The 25,175-nt window shown below is 53.1% G+C and overlaps 1 long non-coding RNA gene across 2 annotated transcripts in view; it reads right to left on the reverse strand.

The window, feature by feature from the left end:
• Nucleotides 1-25,175, reverse strand: part of LOC125319673 — a 107,351-nt gene that overhangs the window by 58,953 nt on the left and 23,223 nt on the right. For both annotated transcript variants that reach the window (XR_007200853.1, XR_007200854.1), the window contains exons 2-4: nt 13,432-13,578; nt 7,846-7,960; nt 1,836-2,104 (exon numbers count right to left, since the gene is read on the reverse strand). This is a non-coding gene — a long non-coding RNA (uncharacterized LOC125319673). The remainder of the gene's footprint in view (nt 1-1,835; nt 2,105-7,845; nt 7,961-13,431; nt 13,579-25,175) is intronic.

Raw genomic sequence — 25,175 nt, forward strand, 5'->3', positions numbered from 1 at the left:
AAAATAAGGCTTTAAAAATATTATTTTGGAGGATAAAGTTGCTAAGCTTGGTTTTATTACAGGACTTTTTACTTTCTTGTTTCCTCACATCCAACTTCTCACCCTAACACTGGGAAAGGCCGGAGCAGGGAGATGTGGGCTGCAGTGGGAGCAGGGATTGCTCTCCATGCTGCTCCCAGCTTGATAGGATCCTAGGATTTCCTGAGGTGGAAGGGGCCCACCTGGATCACGAGTCCAGCTCCTGGCCCTGCACGGGGCACCCCAAAATCCCACCCTGTGCCTTGAGCTCTGGCAGCCTTGGAGAGGTGACCCCCTCCTGGGGATGGGGTGTGGGAGGGCCCATCCTGCCCTGGCCGCATCCAGGATGTGCCAGAGAGCTCCAGTCCTGCTCGGACTGGGAAGTGGATCCTATGGACTGATGGAAGAGGTCCCTGCAGCAGAACCAGGATTTCCCAACCCTCTGTCAAACGGCAGGAAAGGCCCAGCCCACTGTGCGAGCACAGGATCCCATCCCGGTGTGCTCATCCCAGAAAAGCTCACAGCCTGGAGCAGCAGTGTTTCCCCGGAGAGCGGGACAGGGTTGGAGCACATTCCAGAGCCCTCATTCCCTGCCCCCGGCGCTGGGAAGGGACCCCTGGAGCACCCCGCGGCCCCTTCCCTCGGCTGCCCCCACGTATCGATCCCTTCCTCATTCCCAGACTTTTCTGGGCGGTTACCATGGCAATGCCTTGCCTCAATAGGGTCCTTGTGAACTTGTTTACCATCCCAATTATAACATTTCCCAATCCAGGCTCATTCTGACAGCTCCGTGTCTCCCATCTGTGCCTGATCCCATCCGCACTTCCACAACAATGCCCGCCAGCTCCCGCACTCCCCACGCCCGGCCCGCAACTTCTCCATGGCCACAATTCCCACTTGCAGGCAGCGCAGGATTCGGGGCTCGACGTCCAGCTGGGGCCATGTCCAGGGCATGCCTGCCACGCTGGAGGCTCCCACATTCCCGCTGAGGAAAAAGAGGAGCTTTCCCATTGAGCTTGTGTCCGTGTGGGACAACACAGGATGGAGGGAGCTGCCTTACCTCGGTGGGGACGGCGCTGGAGTAGGGGTGGGAGATGCCCCAGGCCCCCAGGAGCTGGGGGATGCAGGATGCCTGGAGCACCCAATGCCTGAGGGTGCAGTGCCCTGGAACCCCGGGAGCTGGGGGATGCAGGATCCCTGGAGCACCCAGTGCCTGAGGGTGCAGTGCCCTGGAACCCCAGGAGCTGGGGGATGCAGGATGCCTGGAGCACCCAATGCCTGAGGGTGCAGTGCCCTGGAACCCCGGGAGCTGGGGGATGCAGGATCCCTGGAGCACCCAGTGCCTGAGGGTGCAGTGCCCTGGAACCCCAGGAGCTGGGGGATGCAGGATGCCTGGAGCACCCAATGCCTGAGGGTGCAGTGCCCTGGAACCCCGGGAGCTGGGGGATGCAGGATCCCTGGAGCACCCAGTGCCTGAGGGTGCAGTGCCCTGGAACCCCAGGAGCTGGGGGATGCAGGATGCCTGGAGCACCCAATGCCTGAGGGTGCAGTGCCCTGGAACCCCGGGAGCTGGGGGATGCAGGATCCCTGGAGCACCCAATGCCTGAGGGTGCTTTGGATGGAGCCTTTTTCCCTTCTGGTCCATCCAGGCTGGGCAGGACCTGAGTGTGGACATTGTGGAGCCAAGGAAAGGATCAAGGAATATGTGGTGTGTTCTCCTCTGGACAACACCAGAGCACCAAAATGCCATAAGGAAAACCTGTTATTTTATCAGAAAGAGCAGGAAAAGGTACAGGAAACCAGAGGCTTTCACACACCTGCCAATGGAGCGATTGGAATGGATCCCTTAATCCTGCAGGCAGGAAGGCACTGACATCCATGGGGGAAGCTGCAGCCAAAGAATTTCAGGCTGGAGATAAGCAGGCTTGGGGATGAATTTCCAACTGGGAGGAGAGTGCAGCCACTGGAAGCTCCAAGTGTCCAAATGAAGACCTTCTGGAAGTTTCCTCTGGCAGGACTGGGCCGGCTGCAGCTATTTCGGGGCGGAGATGAAGTTAGAGCTGATAAAGGTCCCTTGTCCCTGGATCTGGAAAAGAAAAGCGCACTTAAAAAAAAGGAAATCTGTGCTGGGGTGGCGGCTGCCAAGGCGTGACTCAACCCCAACATGCGCAGATTCCTCCCCGCTTTCCAAATAACTCCGACTTCTCAATGGCTTCATTATGAGCCTCTGAGGGAGCATTGTCAGGATGGGGCTGGATGGAGGCTCGCTCCCTGTGCTTCCGTCCCCTCCCGAGCCCCGGCCATCCCGGGAACGCTGCTGCCACTGGGTTTTCCCCAGGAACACAAAGCAAATCTGGCTGGCAGCGTGTGGCTGGGCTTAGAAAAATCCAAAGGGCTTTGGCAGATAAGCGGGAAAGGGAATGGTGCAGATGGCCAGGAGAAGTTCCTGAGACACCAGGGAAAAACAATATTGCTCTGGGAAAGGGCAAAACAAACAAAACACAACAGGAATTCGCAGTCCCTCAATGAAAACATTGGAATCTTCCCCACGGATCATGTGAACTGCCTGAACACAGTGCCTGTTCTTCGGCTGAGGGCTGGACATGAGCATCCCAGAATCCCGGAGTGGGTTCAGTTGGAAAAGAGCTCCAAGACCATCTTGTCCAAGCTGTGCCCAGTCCCCACCTTGTCCCCAGCCCAGAGCACTGAGTGCCACGTCCAGGCCTTCCTTGGACCCCTCCAGGGATGGGGACCCCAAACGTCCCTGGGCAGCCCCTGCCAAGGCCTGAGCACCCTTTCCATGGAGAAATCTTTTCCATCCTTAATGATTCCATGCCCAGGGAAGGGGGGTGTTTCCCGCCCCACTCCCCCAGCCTGGAATGCAGCACGGATTTATTCTCTCAGTACAAACAGCACAGGAGATCAGACACTTGAACAGGCTTCCAAAGCACCATTTCTCTCTTTTTCTCTCATCTCATTTTCATCCCATTCCTCTTTCTCTGATTCCAATTTCCAATCCTGGAACAGCAATTGAGAGACTTTTGCTTATGAGCAGCAGCAAAAGGCACTGGGAACTCAGTGAGCACGGGAAGAGCCAAGCAGCAGCTTTGGAGTCCTGGATCTCCATCTTCCTGCCCGTGGTCATCCCACCCCTCCCCGCCTGGAATGGGAGCTTCCATCCCCATCCACATCTGCCTCTCCATGTGCCGTGGGGAGCTTCCCTCTCCATCCATTTGTGATGCTCCCAAAATGATGGCTCAGGGTTGCTGTGTTTTTTCAACTCCATTTTGTGGGGTTGCTTGCCATTAAATCCCAACTCCATTCCAGCACTGCCCGTGGCAGGCAGTTTTAGGGAAGTGCCGCCGTGGCTGCCAGGATATTTGGGCCGGACTTTGTTTTTTAATCCCACTAAGCCCGGAACATCTTTCGCTCCGTTTGGAGCGACGGAGCTGGAAAAAGAAGAGCACAGAAGGCCTGTGTTAAAAATGGATGTGGCTGTGCCACGGGGATGGGCTCGGACTCTCCCACTCGCGTCTGCAGTGCCGTGGATGTGGGCACAGGGAAAGGGCACGGAGGAGCCTTTCATCCTCATCCCTTTGGTTGCCCAGATCCTGCCTGGAGCTCACACCTGCAGAAATCTCTGTGGAACATGAATTAGATCCAGAAGCTCTGGGTTCGCTGCCCTCCGGAGGGTTCATTGTAGCACATTCCATCTGATTCCTGCCCCAGCGGGAAGGGGAACAGGAACCAAACCCAGCTCCTGGGGTTTGTGGATACTGGAATGGTGTCTCTGTCCAATGGAACATCTCCTTGCAGTGCAGCATCACACCAAACCCCTCACCAGCTCTTGCTCTTCCTCCTTCCCGCTTAACCCACGCTAGTTTTCAAACAACACCTATGCCACTCCCAAACACCTCAGGAGACGGTGATTTGCTAAAACAGGGGCTTAATGTTCCACTTCCTTTATCATTTGGATGGTTTATTAGGATGGAAGGAAGGAGCTCCGAGCCTGCCGGAATTTGAGAGAGAAAGGGGGAAACTGTGCTTACGGAATTTCTGATCCGCGTTAGTTTTAATGGAAGCAGCATCACAGTTTAACTGGGAGACGTGGAAGCTCCAGCTCCAGTGGCTGCTGTAATTAGGCGGGAAGGGAGGCGCCGGGAATGACAGCTTTCCATTTGCAGTACAAACACTCTTCCCAAAATTACGGGTGCTCGGCAACAAATGTGACACCTGTGTGAAGGCAGGGAGGAGCAGCTCTCATCTCCATCTGAAAGGAGAGTGGAAGCACAAGCCAGCCTGCGCAGTGGGAATGTGGAGTGGCGGAGGCTGTTGGAAGAGTGACTCCATGGGATCCGAGTGGCTCTGGATAGCGGGGAGTCCGTCCTGCCACTGGTCCTGCCTGGAGGCTGGAAGGGCTTCAGCTCTGCCCTCCACCCCCTTCCCACTCTGCAAACCCTGTTGTTTCCGGGCGCTGCTCCCCAGCTCCCGACTCCTGCTGCCCCTCTTCCTCCCGCTCCGCGGGGACGGAGGGCGCCGGCGGGGTCGGAGCTGGGAGAGGCCGCTCCGTGGGGGTTCGGGAGCTGCTTCGCTTTAGGGAAAAGCAACAATCGCCTCCATTGAGCTGCTGGGAAGTGAATCCCAGCAGTGGATGGATGCACGTAGCTCCCGGGACATCTGTGGCATCTCTGTCCCATCCTCCAGCCTTCCTCCTCTCCTGCGGGTCCTTTTCCAGCTCCTTTCCCCCAGCCCGGCTTCTCCGAGGCTCTGCAGCAGCTCTCGCTTGAATGGCAACTATTCCATGACTGGAAACTAGGGGGAAGAATTACACCGGGATGGGAGCTGCCGGGAAAAGGCGGCTGGCGCAGGCAGGGAGGCTTCTTCCCTCCCTTACCTTGTGCTTCTTCTGCAAGTCACAACTTTGTCAGGCTGCGAATTCCCAAACCCTGCAGCTCCCCCTCTTTCCCCAGTCTCTCTGCGCAGCGCCAGCTGCTCGGCGAGGGGCCAGGGAAGTGCGTGTGGGGGGAATTTATCCTTGCTCCAGCCTGCCGGCGGCTAGGGAAGCCAGAAGTGGGAATAACAGGGATTCACCTTGTCCGGGTGATTCCTGCAGCAGGAGGGGAGGGATGGGGGCAGTGACCATGAACCTGGAATGACGCCGGTTAAACTGACGGAAACCAAAGCCCCTCTCCAGCTCTCCTGGAGCCCCTCTAAGCACTGGGAAGGGCTCTGTGTCCCTGGATCCTTCCCTTCTCCAGCCTGGAGGCCCCCTGGAGCGCAGCAGGAGTCCCCGAGCAGGGCCAGCGTGGGGACGCGGTGGGACACAGGACAGAGGTGCCCGTTCCCGATTTGCACAACCCCTATGAAAGCAGGGAAAGGAAACTCCTCTGCATGGAGCAGAATGAAATCCAGGCATCTTTGGAAGCTCCACATGGAGCGGTTGGAAGCGCAGTCCACAGCTGCATGGAAGTGAAATCCTCTGGGAAACCAGGAGATTTGGAGCTGCCTGTAAGGCTTCCTCCTTCTCCTCCTCCTCCTTCCCTTGGTAGACACTTCTCCTGATCATTCCAAGCAGAAGGGAGCGATGGCGACTTGGCAAGGGCTGAAAATCCGCCTTTGGAGCATGAATCAGCCCCATAATTTCTGTGGAAAGGAACATTTTGGGAGGATTTATGGCATAGCACACTCCCATCGGATCTGCTGTCACAGAGCCTGCTAAAGGCTCCAGATAAAAGGGTTGCAGTTTACAGCCCTGGAAAATTGGAATGAATTCCCTGCTGGGAGCACACGGCGAGGACTCGCAGGAATCCTGCCCGAGATGTTCCCTTGGACCAGGAGGGTTGGAAAAGCAGCTCCAAGGGGATGCGGATGGAGCTGGCTGTGCAGAACCATCCCGCTGGCAGCTCTGGCATGATCCACGGCTGTTCCTGACAGGGAGTTGTTAACCCTGACCCGGGGAGAGTAAAGAGAGGGAAAAAATTCGGGAATAGCTATGGAGAGGACAGTTTTCTGTGAGCTTTATTTGCGGGAACGATTTCCTGCTTTTCCATCCGGGACCTCTGACCTGTGATGAGAATCTTTTCCCAGTTGTTTAGTTTTCCTTGTTGAAAGTTAATATTTCAGGATGTCCACAGACTTCTGCTATCCAGAATTCCGGCACAAACCCAACTCAGCCAGGAAAAGGCTGGATTCAGGGATATTCCCATCCAAACCAGCCTCCACAATGAACCTCCTGATGGCCAAGCGATGAAATCCCATTGCCAAACATCCCAAAATATTGTTCCATCCAATATCCCAAAGAGTTGCAATTAAAACTGCCACAAAATCTGTCCCACACCTGGGAAACACGTGGAAAACGCGACTGTTGGGAAAGGCTGCTGGGCTCCTGAGTTGCTTCCAGGAGGTTCAAGCTCAAAAGGAAAAATTCTCAAGTTTGAAATGAGTAAGTGAATACATTAATTAGGTAGTTTGTACAAAAATAATTAGGGAAAAAAATTAGGAAGTTTGGGAAAAAAACGAAGATATTAGGAAAGAAAACGAAGAGGATTAGACAAGACAAATTAGGAAGTGTGTAAAAAGGAAGTTTGGAGAAAAAGAAGTTTGTACAAAGGGAAGTTTGCACAAAAAATTAAGAAGTTTGCCACAAAATTAAGAAGTTTGCTGCAAAAGCTTCTAAAGTGAGAGCCCAGAATCTTTCGCGGGGAGGAGCTGCACGAAAGCAGCTCCCTGAACATGTTTTGCCTTTCCCAAAGCTGTTCCCTAAATGTCACTTTTATCGCCTTCTCTCCCAGCCTTTATGACCATATGTGTTTTTATGATATTCACAACATGCTTGTGCCACACAAGATGCAAATGCAATTTCCTGCTGGAATGGCTCAATATGCACAGCAACAAATGAGGGACACAAAGGGAGGAGAAGCGGCTCCGGGGCTGCCTGCCAGGGGCTCGCTCCCCCTGCCAGGGGATTACCTGGGAAAGGAAGCAGAGTTCAGCTCCTGCTCCTGCCCACCTGGGGCTTTGGCCAAGCACCTTCCTCAGGGGAACCTCTTCGCCATGGAATCACAGAATGCTGGGATCAGGGAGCTTGGAAACACCTCCAGGATCACGGACTCCAACCTGTGACCGATCCCCACCTTGTCCAGGCGTTCCTTGGACACCTCCAAACCTCCCGGGACAGCCCATGCCAAGAATCCTTTCCCTTGAGAAATTCCTCCTGCTGTCCCACCTGACCTTCCCCTGGCACAGCCTGAGGCTGTTTCCTTGCGTCCTGTCAAAATTCCAGCTCCTTGTATGAGGGGGATCTGGATTGTCCACTGCTTGTCCTGCTGCAATTCCAGAGAGCTGGAGAGGGAGTTTGGACCAGGCAGGAAGTGGCAAATTCCATCCCAGGATAGATAATCTGGGATATCAGCTCAGGAAATAGGAAATGTCAGAGAGGGAATTTTGAAAACTGGAGCAGAGCATCCAAAAATAAGGAGAGGTAGGGAAATCCCATTTCCTGAGGAATTTTAAGCACATTGGGACAGTTTTTTCCAGCTGGGAGCGAGTGTCACAGTGCCTCCCAAAGTGCAAAGCAGGAGCTTGGGTTAGTCCTGGCGGCACATCCAGGGAAAAACGGGAAAAAGAAGTCGTTGTCCTTAAAATATTCATCCCTCGGCTCCCAGCCTGACACGTGTAGTGGTTCGGAGGAAAATTCTTCCGGGCTTCAGCCGCCTGCCTTTGGCCCGGGTCGGAATTACTCTTGGAATAATAAATTCCCATGAATTATTTACAGATTTCTCATGTACTACACTGGAAGGCAATTCCCGCCGTGCCGTGCGCTTTTACCTTGGCTCCTGGCGCCCCGGCTCCTGGCACCTTGCGGGGTTGCGGCGCGGATCCCGGCGGAGCGCAGGTGTGAATCCGGGCTGAGCCTTCCCGCCATGCCGGCTCCTGACCGCTGCTGCAAATGGGAATTTGGCACCATAAATCCCACTGTTTCCTGCAAGAGCAGCTCATGGAGTGAAGTGTGGAAAGGGGGGCTCAAACTGATCCTCTTTGCCCAGTTACAAATCAGCTCCTGAGTTATTCCAGTGGCCAAGAGGGACAGGGTGGGATTTCCATCGAGACCATGGGGCTGCTCCCAGGGCTGGAGCCCCTCTGCCCTGAAGCCGGGCTGGGAGAGCTGGGGGGGTTCCCCTGGAGAAGGGAAGGCTCCAGGGAGAGCTCAGAGCCCCTGGCAGGGCCTAAAGGGGCTCCAGGAGAGCTGGAGAGGGACTGGGGACAAGGCCTGGAGGGACAGGACCCAGGGAATGGCTTCCCAGTGCCAGAGGGCAGGGATGGATGGGATATTGGGAAGGAATTCCTGTCTGGGAGGGTGGGGATTTCCTGGCACAGGGTGCCCAGAGCAGCTGGGGCTGCCCCTGGATCCCTGGCAGTGTCCCAGGCCAGGCTGGATGGGGATAGTGGAAGGGGTCCCTGCCCATGGCAAGGGATCTCTTCCAACCCAAATTTTTCTGGGATTCTGTAATTCTTCGTCTTCAAAAACTCCAAGAAAAGAATAAAATTCCAGCTGGACAGAGCTAGTGCTGGGATTTGGGATGATCCCAGTGTGGATCCAGCCTGGCCATCAGTGGGATCATGAAGCTGGGACCATGTGGCACCAGGGAAAGCTCTCCCGGACTCCAGCCCCAGCCACTGGGAAATGTTATGAATGTATAGATTTCTACCTGAAAGTGGGAGTTTAATTGAAAATTTAAAAAAATCTGACTCAAACACAGGAAATTAATTAAGTTTGACTCAAATAATCTGGAATCCCACAGGGATGAGGCCAGACAATTAATCAGGAGCGGAGGAGCTGTTTCAGTGGGATTGTGAGGGAATGCAGCTCCTTTGGGAGGAATTTGGGATCTGCTCCTTCCCCTGGGCTGCGCTGGAGGAGAATCCCCCCCTGGATTTCTCCGTAATCCGCAGCGGGATTTTTCCCCAATGTGCAATATCCTTGTCCTAATTTAGGAGCTTTTGTGCCTCCTCCTAAGGAGCCGGCGAACAAGAGGATTAAGGCAAGAACTCCCGGAAAATCCGAGCCTGTGGTATTGCTCGGCACTGGCCGAACAATTCCGATCTAATTGATCACGGCATTAATTCCCGCTGATCTCTGTGTGCTCGGGGAGCCTGCTGGGAGATTCCTAATCAAATTACAACTAATTCCAAGCAATCTGACACTGCCGTGGCTTTTGTCTCTATTTTCGGGAGTCGGGGGATATGAAATGCATTTTCCATCTTGATCCGAGCGCACGCACTGGAAAAAGGCCTCTAAAATCATCACTCGCACGCCGTGCTGATTGGGGGCACGGGACTCGTGTGGCTCAGGGAAATTAAACTGGAAATGGGAACAAGCCGCCGAGTCACGGAGTCCTGGAATTATCAAATCCTGCAGCGGGCTGGGCTGGCAGAGGTTTGCAGCCCGTCTCCAGCGCGCAGGAACGTCTTCCCCAACCTGCTCCAAGCCCCGGCCTTGAGCACTGCCAGGGATGAGGCAGCAGAGCCTTGATAATTGATACATTTGGGAATTCCAGGGCTGTTCATCCCTTCCAACTGGGGGAACACTGCAGTTAAAAATAGGGATTGAACTGGGAGCGTTTTTACCTCCCAGCTCGGATGGAGCCCATCCAAAAACCCCCAGCAAGACCAAAGGAGCAGGGATGCATCGCTCATCTGGGCTAAATCAACGGGATTTATGGATTTCATCCCACCCAGGCACTGGTCCCGCTCCGAGGGAGAGGTGCTGGGTGCCAGCATTCCCGGGGTTCCATGTCCAGGTGCTCCCCTTTGACCCCAACCTGTGAAAACCTCGGAAGGTTTCAGGTTCCGTGTGTTTGGAAAACTCCAATAAAAGGTGCTTTATTGATTCTAATTAAATCTTTTTTTCCGAAGTGGAGCAGATCCCAGTTAACTTTAATTTAGGGCTGACATTTACCCGCTGCCGAAGGAGGGGGAATTCCGAGTGGACAATTCATTGCAATTTGAGGGAAAAACATCCTCGAAATGCCAGGAAAGTGCATATTTAACATTTGCAGTAATTAAGTGATTTTAATTTAATAATAAATCCCTCTTGTCTCTATTTCCCCTTATCCCTCACTCCTGGCCTGGCACAGGGACTGAACTGCACTAATTCCTCCTTTTCCAGTGTAAATAAGCTTTAATTCCTTTCTCCAGCCAGGCAGCACCTTTGTAATTTCACTTTTTGTCAAGAAATCCTTCATTTGGAGTTGTTTTTATTTTCCTGCAACAAGTTTTTCCCTCTATGCCACAGAACAAGTCCAGACTATCCCGCATCTGGTCCGGGTGGGAATTCCTCTACAGCACCATCTGGAATGGTTTTGATGGAAACACAAAGAAAGTTCTGCCATAACCCCCCTGGCTGCCCTCAGACATCCTCAAACTCTTGTTCCAAAGTCACTTTTGCTGGCTCTTTTCCTTGGAAGCACCTGGGTTTGTGGGGTGCAACATGCAAGGGAAGAGATCTTGCTTTACATTTTGGGATTAAAGATGGGGATCCAGCGCAGGGGGAGCTCGGGTTCAGCTGGAGTGAGTCCAGAGGAGGCCCCGGAGCTGCTCCCAGGGCTGGAGCCCCTCTGCTCTGGAGCCAGGCTGGGAGAGCTGGGGGGGTTCCCCTGGAGAAGGGAAGGCTCCAGGGAGAGCTCAGAGCCCCTGGCAGGGCCTAAAGGGGCTCCAGGAGAGCTGCAGAGGGACTGGGGCCAAGGCATGGAGGGACAGGACACAGGGAATGGCTTCCCAGTGCCAGAGGGCAGGGCTGGATGGGATCTTGGGAAGGAATTGTTCCCTGGGAGGGTGGGCAGGCCCTGGCACAGGGTGCCCAGAGCAGCTGGGGCTGCCCCTGGATCCCTGGCAGTGTCCCAGGCCAGGCTGGAAGGGCTCGGAGCACCCTGGGACCGTGGAAGGTGTCCCTGCCATGGCAAGGGCTGGGCTGAGAGGATCCTTAAGATCCTTCCAAGCTAAAGTTTCTCTGAGGGGGGGCTGGACCCCCCACCCTCCATCCAGCCCTTCCCTTGTCCTTCCAGACGTCTCCTGTGGCCGAGCCCTCTGGAACGTGCCCTTCACCCAGCTCGCTCCGCTCTCCCGTCCCATCCCTCTGGGACGTCCGGCTGGGAGCTGCCGCCACCTCTTTGCTGACTGTGCCCGTTTGGCTCCATATGTTTTCCCTGGCAGGGTCCCGGAGCCATCCCCCTTTCGGAGCAGAGCTGGCTTAATGATAGCCATTAGTTAGGAACTGTTAATGAAGTTTCCATCCTAATTAAGCTGCTCCGCACCTTGCGACACGCAGCGTTCCCGAATCCCCAGGAGCAGATGGAGCTGTGGTGGGAATTGTGCTGGGATTCAGCCAGATGACTCCCATTAATAAAGGGGAATATGGAAAAGCACCCAGGCTGCCCAGCCGGACACCCTCCAATCCAGCTGCACCGGGAATTCAGGGATTTGGGCACCTGGATGGGCAGCAGAGGGAAGGGATGCCATAAAATGCTGAGCTCTCATCCTGGGAAACCTCAGCCCTTCCCTGGTTGGGTTTGTCCCTCGGGAATGAGGCTGGAAATGGGAAAAAGAAGAAATCCCTTTCAAGAGTGGGAATGGCAAAGCCAGGCTCGGAGGGAACGATCCCCATCCTGGTTCTGCCAAGCAAAAATTCCCACCTTTCATGCTTCCAAGTTTGCCCAGGTCCCAAGAGTCTGGGATTGTATTTTCCCCTGTGATATTAAATTCTGCCCTTTGTGTGAATGCAACTGTAAAAAAAATATATTATTCCCATTTTAAAACATTATATCCAGGTTTTCTTTTGGAATCACATCCTATCCCACAGGGCTTATTCATCTACAGCCTCCGGCTGTGTATTTCCAGAGAGGACAAGAAAATATCATTTACAAACAAAAATATTTTTGGAACAACATTCCTGAGTTTTCAATTATGGCAAAGTTTGTTGACAGAACGAGGTGAAAACACAAAGTATTTGGGATGAAACATGCCTGGCTTTAAGTGGAAACCTGCTTCCCCCATTCCCTGTGCTCCCTAATAGTTTTTGAGAGTATAAACCCACGATCAGTAACCCCAGTAGGGGCTGTGGTAGGAGCTGGGGAGTGTCCAACCATCCCAGCAGCACCTGGGCTCTCCCCATCCATCCCCCGGGATCTTCCCGAGGAGTTTTCCTCCCTGCAGCAAGTTTCCAGCTTTGATTTAGCTTTGCTGGACTAAGCACATTATTAATTGGGTTTCTTTTATTTACAATTCTGTTCCCTGGAAGATCTGCTGGGGTCGGTAATTGAATTTTGGGAATCCAGTAATTAAAAAAGTCCAAGGAGCAATAAACGGGAGCGTCCGTAAATAACGGCATCGGAGAAGGGACATCCATCACCCGGATTAAATGATTTCAGATCATATTTGAACTTCTTAATTTTAATTTACGGCTTCCTGAGGATTTACGGCCGCTGCTGACTTGGTTTTCCTCTGCCTGCCCCAGAGAAACAGCTTTCCAAGAATCCCTGGATATTTTGGGTTGGAATCTCAGTGTCCTGGGTTGTTTTGGTGGCTGTGTTCCCATCCTGGGGGCAGCTCCAGGGAATCCGTGGCACGGAGAGGGCCAGAGGGTGAGTCCCACCCGGTGATTCCCGGCTGGCTGAGGGATGGATTCCCAGGCACTGGGATTTTTCCAGGATTAAGGACTGTTGCCCCCCAGGGTGGCAGTGATGCCCTGTGATCCCCACCCCGTGTCCCAGCTCCCAGCAGCTCTGCACTGTCCAAGGTGGGAACAGGGATTATCCCTGCCCAAGGGTGGGATTACTTCCCTGCCTGCCTGGACAGGCCTCTCAAATTCCTGCCTTAACACCTGCAGTGAGCTGGATCCCAGGTAATCCTCAGCATCTGGATTCCCAAAGCCAAGGGATGAAGCTGTTGGAGGCAGGAATTGGTGAGGCAGGAAAAACTCCAGAGATCTCGCTGTGTTTGGTGCTCAGCTCTGTTCCTAGACAGGGAATTCTGGGAGCCTCTCCAAGGACATGTGGCATGGAGTGGGTGCCAGGGGGACCTTACCTGTGCTTGGGATGCAGCGTCAGGGATTTCGTGTAGGAATCTGCCCTTGTAGGGAGGGGAAGGAGCAGCTTTATTCAGGAGGGTGGGTTTCAAAATAATAATTTCCAACCTGGCCAGCAGTAGGGGAAGATCGGGAATTCTGCTGGGACAGCGGGGCAGGACCACATCCCCTGGGGCTGGAGTGCAACACGATGGAGTTTCTTAACATTGATCCAATATTTTACGTGGCATTTCCCATCTTAGCCCACTTTTACAGCCTTCATTTCATCCAAAATTCCCGCAGGAAGGAAATTCCTGGGCTGCCCAAGCTGCTCCTGTTGGAAGTGTATTTACCTGGTTCTCCACAGCGAGCTGAACTTCCCTCCCTGGATCTTATCCACTGGATAAGCACTGGCTGTGGAGAGCAGCGATCAGTTTGGGAGCTTTGCTCTCCCAGAATTCCATGTTTTCCTGGCAGCGGATCAAGAGATGACAAATATCCTGCAAGAAGACAGAGGCTTTATTGTTGCTGTTTGAGGGGATCGGCACGTCCCAAGTGGGGCTGGGTTGGGAACCGGGCTGGGATTTGGGAGAGGCGATTCCAATCTATGCATTAATTATGGATTGATAATCCTGCCTGGCTTTTTTTGGTAATAGAAGCTGTCAGGATGGAGAGCTGCTGCCGGCCACTCGGTGCCGTGTGACAGCGCTGCTCTTCCCGAGCCTTTGGAAAATGTCATTTGGGAAGTGCTGCTGCCAGAGGCACATTTTCCCTGGCACCGAGAGGGAGTGGCAGAGCTCAAAGCATCTCCTGGAAAAACGGGGGAAAAAGCCCAACTTGGAATGCTGCATCCACAAATCCTGCCACTAGCAGAGAAGGGAGCAGGGAAAGGATTTGAAAATGCTCTTGGGAATATGGGAGCATCTTCCCAACCCCTCGTCCCGCTGGGTCCAGGTTACAGGGGATGGTGGGGGTGTGGAAAGCTGTGTGAGGGGAGACTGGACGTGGGTATCCAGAAGGATTCCTGTGCAGGGGGGTGTTTGATGGGATGCGGAGCAGTGACGATCCAAATAAAAAGCCAGCATTTCCCAGACCTGCCACTATTTGTGTCCCCATAAAAAGAAATCCTAAACCACAGGAGTCATTTGAATCCATGTTCTTCCAGGACGGAAACACTTGCATCCCACATCCAGCCTCCTCCTCCCGAGCTCCCAACAGCCTGTGCTGTGTCGTGCCAGACAGGAACAGGCGCCAAGCTCTTCCCAAAAAAATTGCACTGAAGGAACACCTTGCTCATTCCGAGAGATGGGGCACATGTCAAAAGAGATGAAGGAAAGGAATTGGCCTCGGAATTCTGCAGGGGGAAGAGCTGTTGATTTGGGAAAGTGGGAAGGGCTGGAGAATGGAGGGATAGGACAAGGGGAATGGCTTTAAGCTGCCAGAGGGCAGCGCCACATCGGATACTGGGAAGGAATTCTTGGCTTCTTCAGGTCCAGGCCATTCCTCCTTATCCTATTGCTGGCTCCAAAAGGTGGGGTCAGATGGACTGAGGCTCTCCCAGCGTCCTCATTTCCCACTTCCCACAGCAACTGCGCCCCCAGCCCAGGAGCTGCTCCCCTTTCCCGTTTTCCCAGGGCTCTGCGCTGTTGGAAGGGGCTGAGCCTGAAGCTGCCAGCTCCGGGTACAGCCTGCGATCCTTCTGCGGGAGCCCGGCGGGTTCGGCGCTCAGCTGCTCCGAGCGGATGCTCCGGAGCTTGGCTTTGGGATCCGCTGCCAGCTCCATATGAATATTAACCATCTGCGGGGTGGGAGCTGCAGCTCTCAGATCCCTCGTGCTCCAGCTCCCAATTCCTTCTCTTCCTTGCTTTTTTAGTGTTTGGGTGGAGCTAACCAGTGCACACCCGTGTTTTCCAGTGGGAATTAATTTGGATAGATAATTATTATAGCTATTTGGATGGATCCTTATTAGAGTTATCCCATCCCTGGCAGTGTCCAAGGCCAGGTTGGGCAGGGCTTGGAGCAACCTGGGATAGTGGAAGGTGTCCCTGCCCACGGCAGGGGTGGAATGGGATGAGCTTTAAGGTCCTTTCCGACCTAAACTATTCCAGGATTCTGGGCATGGCATCCCCATGGAGTCAGGGCATTGCCATGCACCTAAATGTGGGAACAGGAAACATCCTGGTTGTTCACGGAAGGCAGAACCTGCTCTGGTGCTCAGAGGGAATGTTTGTCTCTGGAATTCTGTTCACTTCATGGGGATGCCATGCCCAGAATCCTGGAATCAGGAGCAGGAAGCCCCATCCCCAGAGCGACTTTGTCAGTCCCATCCTGCTCCGATCAATCCTTGGCTTCCCAGGACTCTCCCAACAGCTCGGCCGCCCGTCCTTTGCCACCATCCCTCCGGTCTCCACGGCGCTCCCCGATTCCCGGGAACTTTGCAGCTTCCTCATTACCAAAGGTTGTATTTAAGATTCCCGTGTCTCCGGCTTAATAACCCCCAAATGAGTCCCGCCGGAATTAGCCGTAATTAAGGACATTGTGAAATATGGCGGGGGCAAAGGGAATTACACTGTATTACTTTATTAATAATATTCCTTAACTACACTGGAAATTGCTATTAGGCCTGAACATTCCTGCCTGGATATGGAAATAGTCTTTTGCTATGCTAATCTAGCACAATTTTCTTTTCAATGTAAACAAATTATCCTCTATTAATATGCTGTTCTCCTTGCATAGTTAATTATTGTAACAGTAAGGAATAAAATGCTCCGGCTTTCGCTGTTTCGGATGGAAAAAGGGCTCCATAAATACTTTAATAGGGAGCTAATTATGCACAGAATTCCGATGCCGAAAATGTGTTTGTAATTGCATTAAAATGGTCTTCTGTTCAAATATTGGGAAGCTGGCTAATTGGAGGCGAGCTGGAATTTCAATATTGTGAATCAATGATTTCCATACACTCCCTGTTTGGTTGTGTTTCCCTTCATATTTGGCTTTGGGAATGAAGGGAATATTTAACGGTGCTTAATATGAGCAGCTCCAGGTTTCATACCAATGAGGGAGTCATGGAAAGCAGGAATTTCAGAGGCCTGGGCCACGGTGTTGGCCTGGATTTGGCTGGGGGCTCCCATGGGAGCACCTTAAGGAGAGAACTCATCCCCACTTCTCCCTCACAGGAGCCGGGTGGGATCAGCCTCGTCTCCCAAGGAACAGAGGGAGAGGCCTCAGGTTGTGCCAACGGAGGTTTAGGCTGGATTTTAGGGAAGTTCCGCCATGGAAAGGGTTGTCTAGCCCTAGATGGTGGAGTTCCTATCCGTGGAAGTGTTCAGAAACCACAGGGATGAGGAGACGGGTTAGTGGTGACTTGAAGACCTTAAAGCTCTTTTCCAACCTTAACAATTCCATGATTCTGTCCCTGGGGGAGAGAGTCTCTCAGGGGACGATGCTGTGTGGCCACCAAACGAAGTGGTGTGGCTACCAACTGCTGGCATGAAGAGCCACGTGGAGATGTGCCAGCTGCCATCCCATGGGAAACCGGGATGTGCCACAGCCACCATGCAGCTGGAGAAGGCCAGGGCGGGAGCACGGACAATGGGATCACGGAACACCAAGGCGTCAGCACCGCACCCGAGGACGGGTTTGGAGTGGGAACAGGCAAACAGCTTGTGGCACAAAGCAAAGGAGAGAATTCCAAATGGCTAATCTCCAGCCACCCACACAAGTTTTGTCTCTCTTTAGCACCTTTCCCTGTTGCTAAGTCTCGCATCCAAAAAACCGGAGAGGAGACACTCCAAAGACACTCCAAATTATGCAGCAATATTGTGTCGAGCAGCTGAAAACAGGCTGGGAGCGGAGCTCGGCAACGCGGCGCAGTCTCGGTTATCTTTAGGGAAATGCTGATTATCTTTGGGAAACGCTGATTATCTTTGACCTGGGCAGCACCGAGTCCCCGAGCATGCGCCGGGATGGGCTGGGACATATAGTGGTTCTGTCCTGCTCAGCCCAGCTAAGTGGGGTCTTGGAAGTCCCACTCGACCCTGCCATTTGTTCCACACAATCCCAGCACTCCCAATGCACAGGGAATGCTGTGTGTGCCAGAGCAGCTCCTCCTGGGATCGCTGGGTAGGAGAGCTCCCCTGGAAAGGCAGCTTTATCCCTGAAATCCTGCATGTGCCCCGCAGATGAAACAGGAACACCTACGGTTGGTTTGTGTTCTGCCACATGAGTGACCTGAGTCATGTTCGATTCATTTTTAAAGGAGAAAATCCCTTAAAATACAGCTGAAGGCGCATGGCAGGGGCAGAGGAGAGCCTTCCAAGTGAAAATTCCCAACAAATTAGCTCAGGCCAGGAGTTAGCACTTCAATTTTCGTAACAAATACCCCAGCAAACCCAATTCCTTAAGCTTGCTCGTAGGAAGCCAAAGAAATCATCTGCTTCGGGGAAAAAAAAAGAACAAATGGGAAAAAAAGCCGGAAAAAAAGACATGTCAGATCCCAGCTATCCTGCCAAAATCCCCAAACAGCTTCCTAGCTTTTAAGGGAAGAGCATTTGAAATATCTTTGCGGAGTCGTGTCTGTTTGTCTGACAGATGTCTGCAATGTACCGGGAGCTGGAGTCATGCTCCGAATGTAAATAAGATTATGGGCCTTGCAATATTCCCATTCCCTCGGATTTACCTCCACGCCGAGGAAAAGAAAGCGGAAGCCGGGTTTTATTCCCCGGAGGTTTTTTTCTCTCCGTATCCCACAAGCAGGATTAACATTTTTTGCCTTGTCAGTTAAACGCCCAGGTTTGTCCTTTAATCCCATGGTTACTCCAAAGGATCCAGCTGTTGGACCAAAAGGGCAATTTCTGGCTAAAAATAGGAGTTATCCACTTGGAAGCATCATCTCCTTTTTCCCCTTTTCTCGGCCCCAGAATGAATAATGAAAGTCTCAATAATGGAGTGTACTGAGGCCTGTGCTGCAATTCCCGGAGACAGCGGTATTCCCAGGGACGTCCTCAGTCCCGGAGCGATGCTTTTGGGGAGAGGAAGGGTCTCCCTGTGGTGGGAAGGGGGAGCTGGACTTTGGAAGGGTGCAGGTGGCCACTTTGAGGAGCACGGAGCCACTTCCCGCTGTCCTGCTGGGACATTGAGAAACAAGGAGCAGCTCCGAACCCCTGGCAGGGATTGGTCATTCTGCCTTTTCTGTCCACTGCAAACCTTAATTCCAGAAATTAATTCACCAAAATTCCTAAAACAAAGCCTTTCTTCAAAGCTCCAAGCCACCGGATTTGCCCTTTCCCTGCCCTCTCCCAGAGGGACTCCAAAGGGGTTGAGTGGTTTTCCTAAACACCCAGCGACCCTAGGCTTAGATCCTGGATGCCAGGAGTCATCCTGATGTTCTGGCTGAGCAAGAAATCCCTTAAAAGCAGTGTTTGAATTTGTAATAGGAATGTTGACAGAGCCTCGACGGGAGTGGCGCGCGCTCCACAAAGTCAATCCCGTAATTGATCCTGACTCCTACACGGAGCCACATGTGCCGGGCTGGGCAGCGGCCGGGAATAGCGCCGGGAACAGAGCTGGGAATAGCGTGGCTTTCACCTGAAACAAATGAGGTCTAATTAGATTAATCTGCAAATCAGTGCTCGGCACTTGTATGATTAATGAGCGCCTTGCCCCGCTCTCAGATCACAGCCATGGATTATTGGAGGGGATTTTATGGGGAAGGAGATTTCCCCCTCCGTGCCAGGGATCCCGCACGCGCCTGGCGAGGGAGCGGAGCTGGGAACTCGGCGGCTCGAGCTGGTCTGCTTTTCCGAGGAGCTGAGCTCGGGATCGTGCGGGTGTCAGACGGACACTCTCCAGCTGTTCGGGAACCATGTGTCAACATTATTTACCAACCTAATGTGATGATAATTATGGAATAAAGTGCGGGAAGAGCGCACGCGGGCAGGATGGCCATACATACTTAATGATCCCATTCTCCTGCCTTTGCAATCAGCCGGAGCCGAGCCCGTCGCTGGAGACATGTGGGAGCAGCAGCGCAAGCTGTCTGTGCGGGATGCGGGGATGGCTGGATTCGGCAGCGCGCATTCCAAGTAAAAAATTCATTTACAAATGGGTTTCAGGGTTCCCAGCAGATGGGAGAGCACGGAAGTCACGAGCAGCCCTTCTCCGCCATTTAACCCTCGCGCCGCCGCACCGGGAGCGCCGGGAACGGGGCCAGCTGGGAACAGGGAGAGCAGGAGGCCCAGCCGGAGTTTCTTTTGGAAACGGCTCCTTTAAAGCCCAAACACCTGTACTTTTACTGCTGCAACAGCTCACGCAGGAGGCAGATGTGTAACCGGAGCCGTCGGAGCTGCTTGGAATTAGAAAAACATGGCCTGGCAAGGAAGGGAGGGGGCTCGGGAAGGCGTTTGGGAGCAAGGCTTTTATTTCGAGATCAAACCTCGATCTTTAAAGAGTTTCCTCACGTCACCTTCAGCTCCTGCTGAGCGCCGCTCTCTCCACAGCCAGTCCCACCCGTGGGCACAGTGGCCAATTAATTCCAAAGGCTGCTGGAAGCCGGCAGGATCGGGCCCTGCAGGCTGCACAGCCAGAGGAGCCCTTCCCAGGTTTAGGTTGGATATTAGGAATGATTTCTTCGTGGAAAGAGCTCTGTCCCACCCTGCCACAGGTGGTGGATGGGGCACTTGGGGACGTGCGGCAGCAGTGACCTTGGCAGTGCTGGGGAGTGGTTGGACTCAGCGGTCCCAGCGGTGCTGAGCCACTCCCAGGATGCACAGCTTCCCAGGAAGGCTTTATCTCGTCCTGAATGGAATTTTTCTGGCAGGAGGGCCGAGCTTGGCCGACCTCTGGCCTTTGCGCAACGCCATTATAAAACATCCATTGTGGTGGATGCTCCCTGAGCACAGCAGCCCTCCCACTCCTTGTTCACTGGGGGACAGAAAACCCATGGATGTGCACCAGTTTTTATCAGAGGAAAAGCGATTTATCCCTGGAGGCACGAGCAAGCCCTTTCCTTCCAATCTCCTGGATGAGGCAGGACAGGGCCCGAGCTGTGGGGCAGCACCTCTGGCCTGGAATCATGGAATGGGAAGGGCCCTCGCAGGTCATCCCGTTCCACCCACGGGCAGGGACGCCTTCAACCAGAGCAGGCTGCCCCAAGCCACGTCCAGCCCGGCCTGGGACACTTCCAAGGCTGATCCCACCGAGCGAGTTGGGAGTGGCCTTGTGCCGGATCCCCCCATTCCCAGAGCCGCTCCATAAGGTCTCCGGCAGGGAAAAGCTCCTGCATGTACAGCCGGAGCTGGTCAGGCTGCACACTCCATCCAATGTCCCTCCATGCTGCTCTAAGCAATCTGGGGTTTTCCCCCCGCATTTTTCCTAAATACTGCTCAGAAATTGTTTTTCCTCCAGCCCTTTCCATATCTTTTGGGATTATGCCATGGCTCTGCTGAGTGACCTGACCCCAGTGCACCATGCCCCCGGGTTTTTTTTCCCCCCTCTTTTTTTCCCCCCCTTTTTTTTCCTTAAGTGTGAGCTCATTTGAAAATTCCAATTTCTCCAATAATTCGCTGCAGCTGCTGAGATGTTCCCGTGCTTTTGATCACTGTTATTAATGATGTGCTGTAACATATGCAAGGCTTGCAATCCCAGCTACTCTTTCTTACAAAGATCAGTTTGTACTTCCCCTCGCTCCCTTCTCCCCCTTTCCCTCCCTCTTCCCTCCCTTTTCCCTCCCTCCCTCGGCTCTGATGGAGCTCATATGTTTTAGGAAGTTCATCTCCCAGCTATTAGTCGGAGAATTAGGAAATGTGTGGGCAGCTCCTCTGTGGTACAAAAGACACTGGAGGAAGAAGCCGTTCCCTTTTATTCCCCAAAGAAGGATTTTGGCTTTATTTCGGGGCCTGAGTTTGCTGTTAAAAATGTTGTGGCTCGTTCCTAATGTTGTCTTATTGACTTCCATGTTTTGAGAAAGGTTTCCAGCTTTGCATTTTTTAATTTCTCAACCACTCCCAGACCAAGTTGTGATCTCAGTGCTGTAAATACAAATTCCAGGTGATTCCACGGGAATCTGCGTATTTATCCCACGTTTATAACGCCACAAGCACCATCAGAAACTGAAAGCTAGGATTTTGACATTGCTCCCAATCCAAGGTGTTGAAAGCCAGTTAAAAACCAGACAATTTTAATCGGTTTTAATTTCCCTCCTGTCACTCCTAATGACTGATGCATGAAACCCCCAGAAATCAGGAATTATTTTCCCTGGAATGCCATGCTGAAGGTGACAGCATCCCAAGGACACAGGATGCACTTGAGGACACTGACGCCACTTGCTCGAGGGCACCTGGGATGCTCAGCGGGATGGGGACGGGGCTGGATGGACTCCAGGTGTCCCTCTGCTGAGCCAACGCTGCCACCCTGCTCCACCTCGGGGACGTGTCCCTGTGTCCCCTGTTGCCTGCTCTCGGTGTCACCCCCCCGCTGGGGCAGCAGAGCGGGGCTCCTGCTATCCCGGTCCCCGTGCTCACGCTGCAGTCCCAGCACAGGGAGGACCCCAAGGCGACACCCCAGGGTGTCACCCTGAGGTGACCCCACACACCGGGACACACTCCATGTGCCTCGAGCTATTCATGCCGGAGAAATTCCCTGCTCGGAGGCTGCTGAGGAACTGGGAAGGAGAGAACCAAGTGAACAAAGCCCCGTATTCCAGCATGGAATGGTGGCATCCTATGGCACAGACCTCCCCACCCCGCGGCAGGAGAGGGGGTGACCAGAGCCCGTCCCCTCTTTCCACGCGGCTCAACGTTATTTCTACACAGCAAAATTAATTATTTTTAGTGTTTTAGCACCAAAATCAAGGGGAGCAGGAGCTGTCTGGGGGGAGTCTGTCCCCCCGAGGCTGCTGAATGCCTTTTTATTCCTGAAGCTGCCTGAGGAGCGTTGTATTCCCTAAATTTCTCCCCCCTCTCAGCCCCGCGTCGGAACAACCATGAAAAAATAACCCGGGCTGCGCTTTCCCCCCTCCCTCTCCTTTTCCGTCTTTTTTTCGAGCAGGGCGAAACAGGTGCTGAAATGTGAAACCCTACTGAGGGATTTCCTCGGCACGCCAGCGTGGTGGGAGCGCGGACCTGGAGTGGGATGTGCTCCCAGGGCTGCCGGAGCAGGCTGGCAGCGCCGGGAGCGCCGCGCTGTCGCTTTAAGAAAAAATAAACTCGGCTCTGAACTACCCAAAACCCTGCCATTTCCAGCCTGGGCTTGATTAATGATTTTTCTATCTAATAAAAGGTTCACAAACCATCTGTTTTTCTCCCTAATGCCTTGCCCAAAGGTTTTTCGTTCCTATTTCAGGCTTGGGGCCAACTGACATTCCCCTCTTTTTTTTTTCCCAGCCTTGTAAACAAACCCTTCTCTCTTTTTAATCTTCCAGGGCTGTTTCCTACCCATCGTTATGCATATTCATTGCGAGTAAACATTTTTAGTGTCTACACTTAATCTCTTCCACTGGCAATTACTGTTCTATGCTGTTTTGTAATGCAGAAGGGCCAACGCTTTCCCTTCTAATAACAGCTGGGTCGCAGATGGGGCCTGCAGTCATTGTAGAAAATAAAAATTTACAAGATGCCAGTGGAATTTATTTCAGTTTTATGGAGTCACAGGAGGAACCTTTCTGTTATCCGCCTTCAGTGCAATCTGCAGGCACAAGGCAGGCTTTTGACATTTAATCAAAGGGGGGTTCAGGTAGGGGCTGGAGCGGCGCGGGAAGAAAGCAGGTGGATCCTATTAGGCAGTGCCATGGTTAATTTATTTGGGAGTGATTGGCTGAGATGTGTGCAGCCAAGCTCTGACATGCCGTGTATATCTTGTTTAGCAGCCCGCTCCCGAACCGGGGCGCTGGCACCGCGCTGCCAGCCAGCTGTGGGGCTGGGGCACCGACAGCACCCCTCCTCGGCAGCACCCGCCCTTACCACAGGGCTCCGGGAGAAAGGAGTTGGATCCCGACACCGTATTTCTGGGAATGGCTGGAAATCTCCTGCTTGGGTGGTGGCGGAGGCGCAGTCTCCGCGTTCCGCGCCAGGGGTGGTTCTGCGGCAGAATGCGGATCTAAAGCTGGAAAAGGAGGGATTTTAAACTGGCCAGGCCGTGCCCTGCCCTCGCCAGCCCCTAACATGTGGAAATGGTGATCCCACGTGGGGTTGGTGACACTGGGAGCAGCTCCAGGTGCTTGGGATGAGGGGATGGGGAGGATTGGAGGGGCTGGAATCTGCCCACGCTGCTCAGCTCTGGCTGCCTGAGAGCAGCTCGGTGGGGTCAGCTGCTTCCCACTGGGAAAAGCCATCCCAAGCTGGGGAACAGCATGGGGCAGCAAGGGACCACGGCACAGGGGTCATGGAATCCCAGAATCCTGGCATGGTTTGGGTGGGAAGGACCTTCAACCCTATGGGCAGAGACAGCTCCCACTAGCCAGGTTGCTCCAAGCCCCGTCCGACCTGGGGGACACTGCCAACCCTCGGACACTTCAGGGATGGAAGATGGCACAAGCCTGGACCCAGGGCAGGAGGTCACCCTGGGCCATCAGCTGTTTCCACAACCTCTGCGATTCCTGAAATTTCCTGATGGGCAAATACGTGGATTCACATGGGGAGATCAGGAGTAGAAGCAGTTTGGAGGAAATTCCCAAGAAATAAAGGACATATTTCTGTTTAGTGGGCGTTGTGTGGAGATTTTTTTCCAGACTTTTAAAGCAGCTGAATGAGAAGGACATAAGAATCCCACATCCCTCTTTTTCCCCCCCTTCCTCCTTCGTTCCCAGCATCCCGAAGCAGAAATGTATTGACCCACTCCAATTAATTCGATTTGAGGTGTTGTGGGTCTTATTATTTTCTTCATTTATAGTCCAAGGTTTTTTAAACCTCTCAGCTAAGGGCAACAGAGCTTTTCCAAAGGATTCTTAATTTTTCCTTCCCAGGGAATCCTGATTCAGGCGCTGGAATGAGATGATCTTTACGGTCCCTTCCAACCCAAACCATTCTGTGATTCTGTGTAGAAGGAAAACACAACTTACACGGGGAGAAAATCCGTCAGTTCTTGCAAGGAGTTTGTTCTTCCTTGGCAAACATTTCCCAGAGGTTAGATTGGGGGGGGGGGGGGGGGGCGGGGGAAGCTATTAATGTGTGTGGCTCAGTTCAGACTTTCCCTCCTCCCTCCCTTCTTTCAAAAGATGATATTGCTATTTTTTATACACAAACTCTGTTGAGAATATTGAATTTGGTACATTAAATACCAGAGATGAAGGTCTTAGTGGCTTTTAATGAAGAGGATAAATTCTCCCAACTGCATTTCTCTGTGTATCATCCCCAGTCCCCTTTTCCCAAGCCTTTCCCTTCATTTACGAACTCCAAAGCTGCCAATAAGTCTGTTAATCTCAGTGAAATGCTGTTCCTACTGCAAATATTAGTAAAGATCAACTAATCCAAGTCACGGGCTGGGAGACGGCCCAGTGGGAGCCTCAGGGTATCCAGTGTGCAGATCCAAACTGGATCTCTGTAATCCCAGTGGGGAGAAACTTCCTTGTGGGTATTTGGGAGCCAGCTGAGAAATGGGAACAGGAAGAAAGTGCTAATCCCATGGAAAGGCTCCCCAAGACAGGCCAAACTCAGCAGCCAGAAGGAAAATGAAGTGGGAATGGCGGGTGAGGAGAGGAGGTGGAGAGCCTGGGATGCTCTGGGATGCAAACACATCCTACGTCGCTCATGGCTGCCTGGCAATACCCTGGAGGTGCCGTGGGGTGGGACGGCCCTGGCAGCTCCTTCTGAGGGCTCTGAGCACCCCAAACCAACATCCCAACACCCCCTCAGCATCCACACCTGAGCCTGGCCCTGACCCCAGATCACACCCTTTTATTGACATGATCCCAAACACAGAGGAACCCAATAAAAATCCCCCCACTGGGCGGTCTTGCTCCATAACCCGAAATGATTTTTGCTCTGTTCCTGCAGAAACAGCCAGAAGAGGGACCACAGACTAATTAGGATACTCAGAGCCAACAGCTCCGATGCCAGTGCCGAGGCTGCTCATAAAGCCAAGCACTGGGCTGGGCCTTCCAGCT

Source organism: Corvus hawaiiensis, chromosome Z (assembly GCF_020740725.1).
Source record: "Corvus hawaiiensis isolate bCorHaw1 chromosome Z, bCorHaw1.pri.cur, whole genome shotgun sequence".
Classification (NCBI taxonomy): domain Eukaryota; kingdom Metazoa; phylum Chordata; class Aves; order Passeriformes; family Corvidae; genus Corvus; species Corvus hawaiiensis.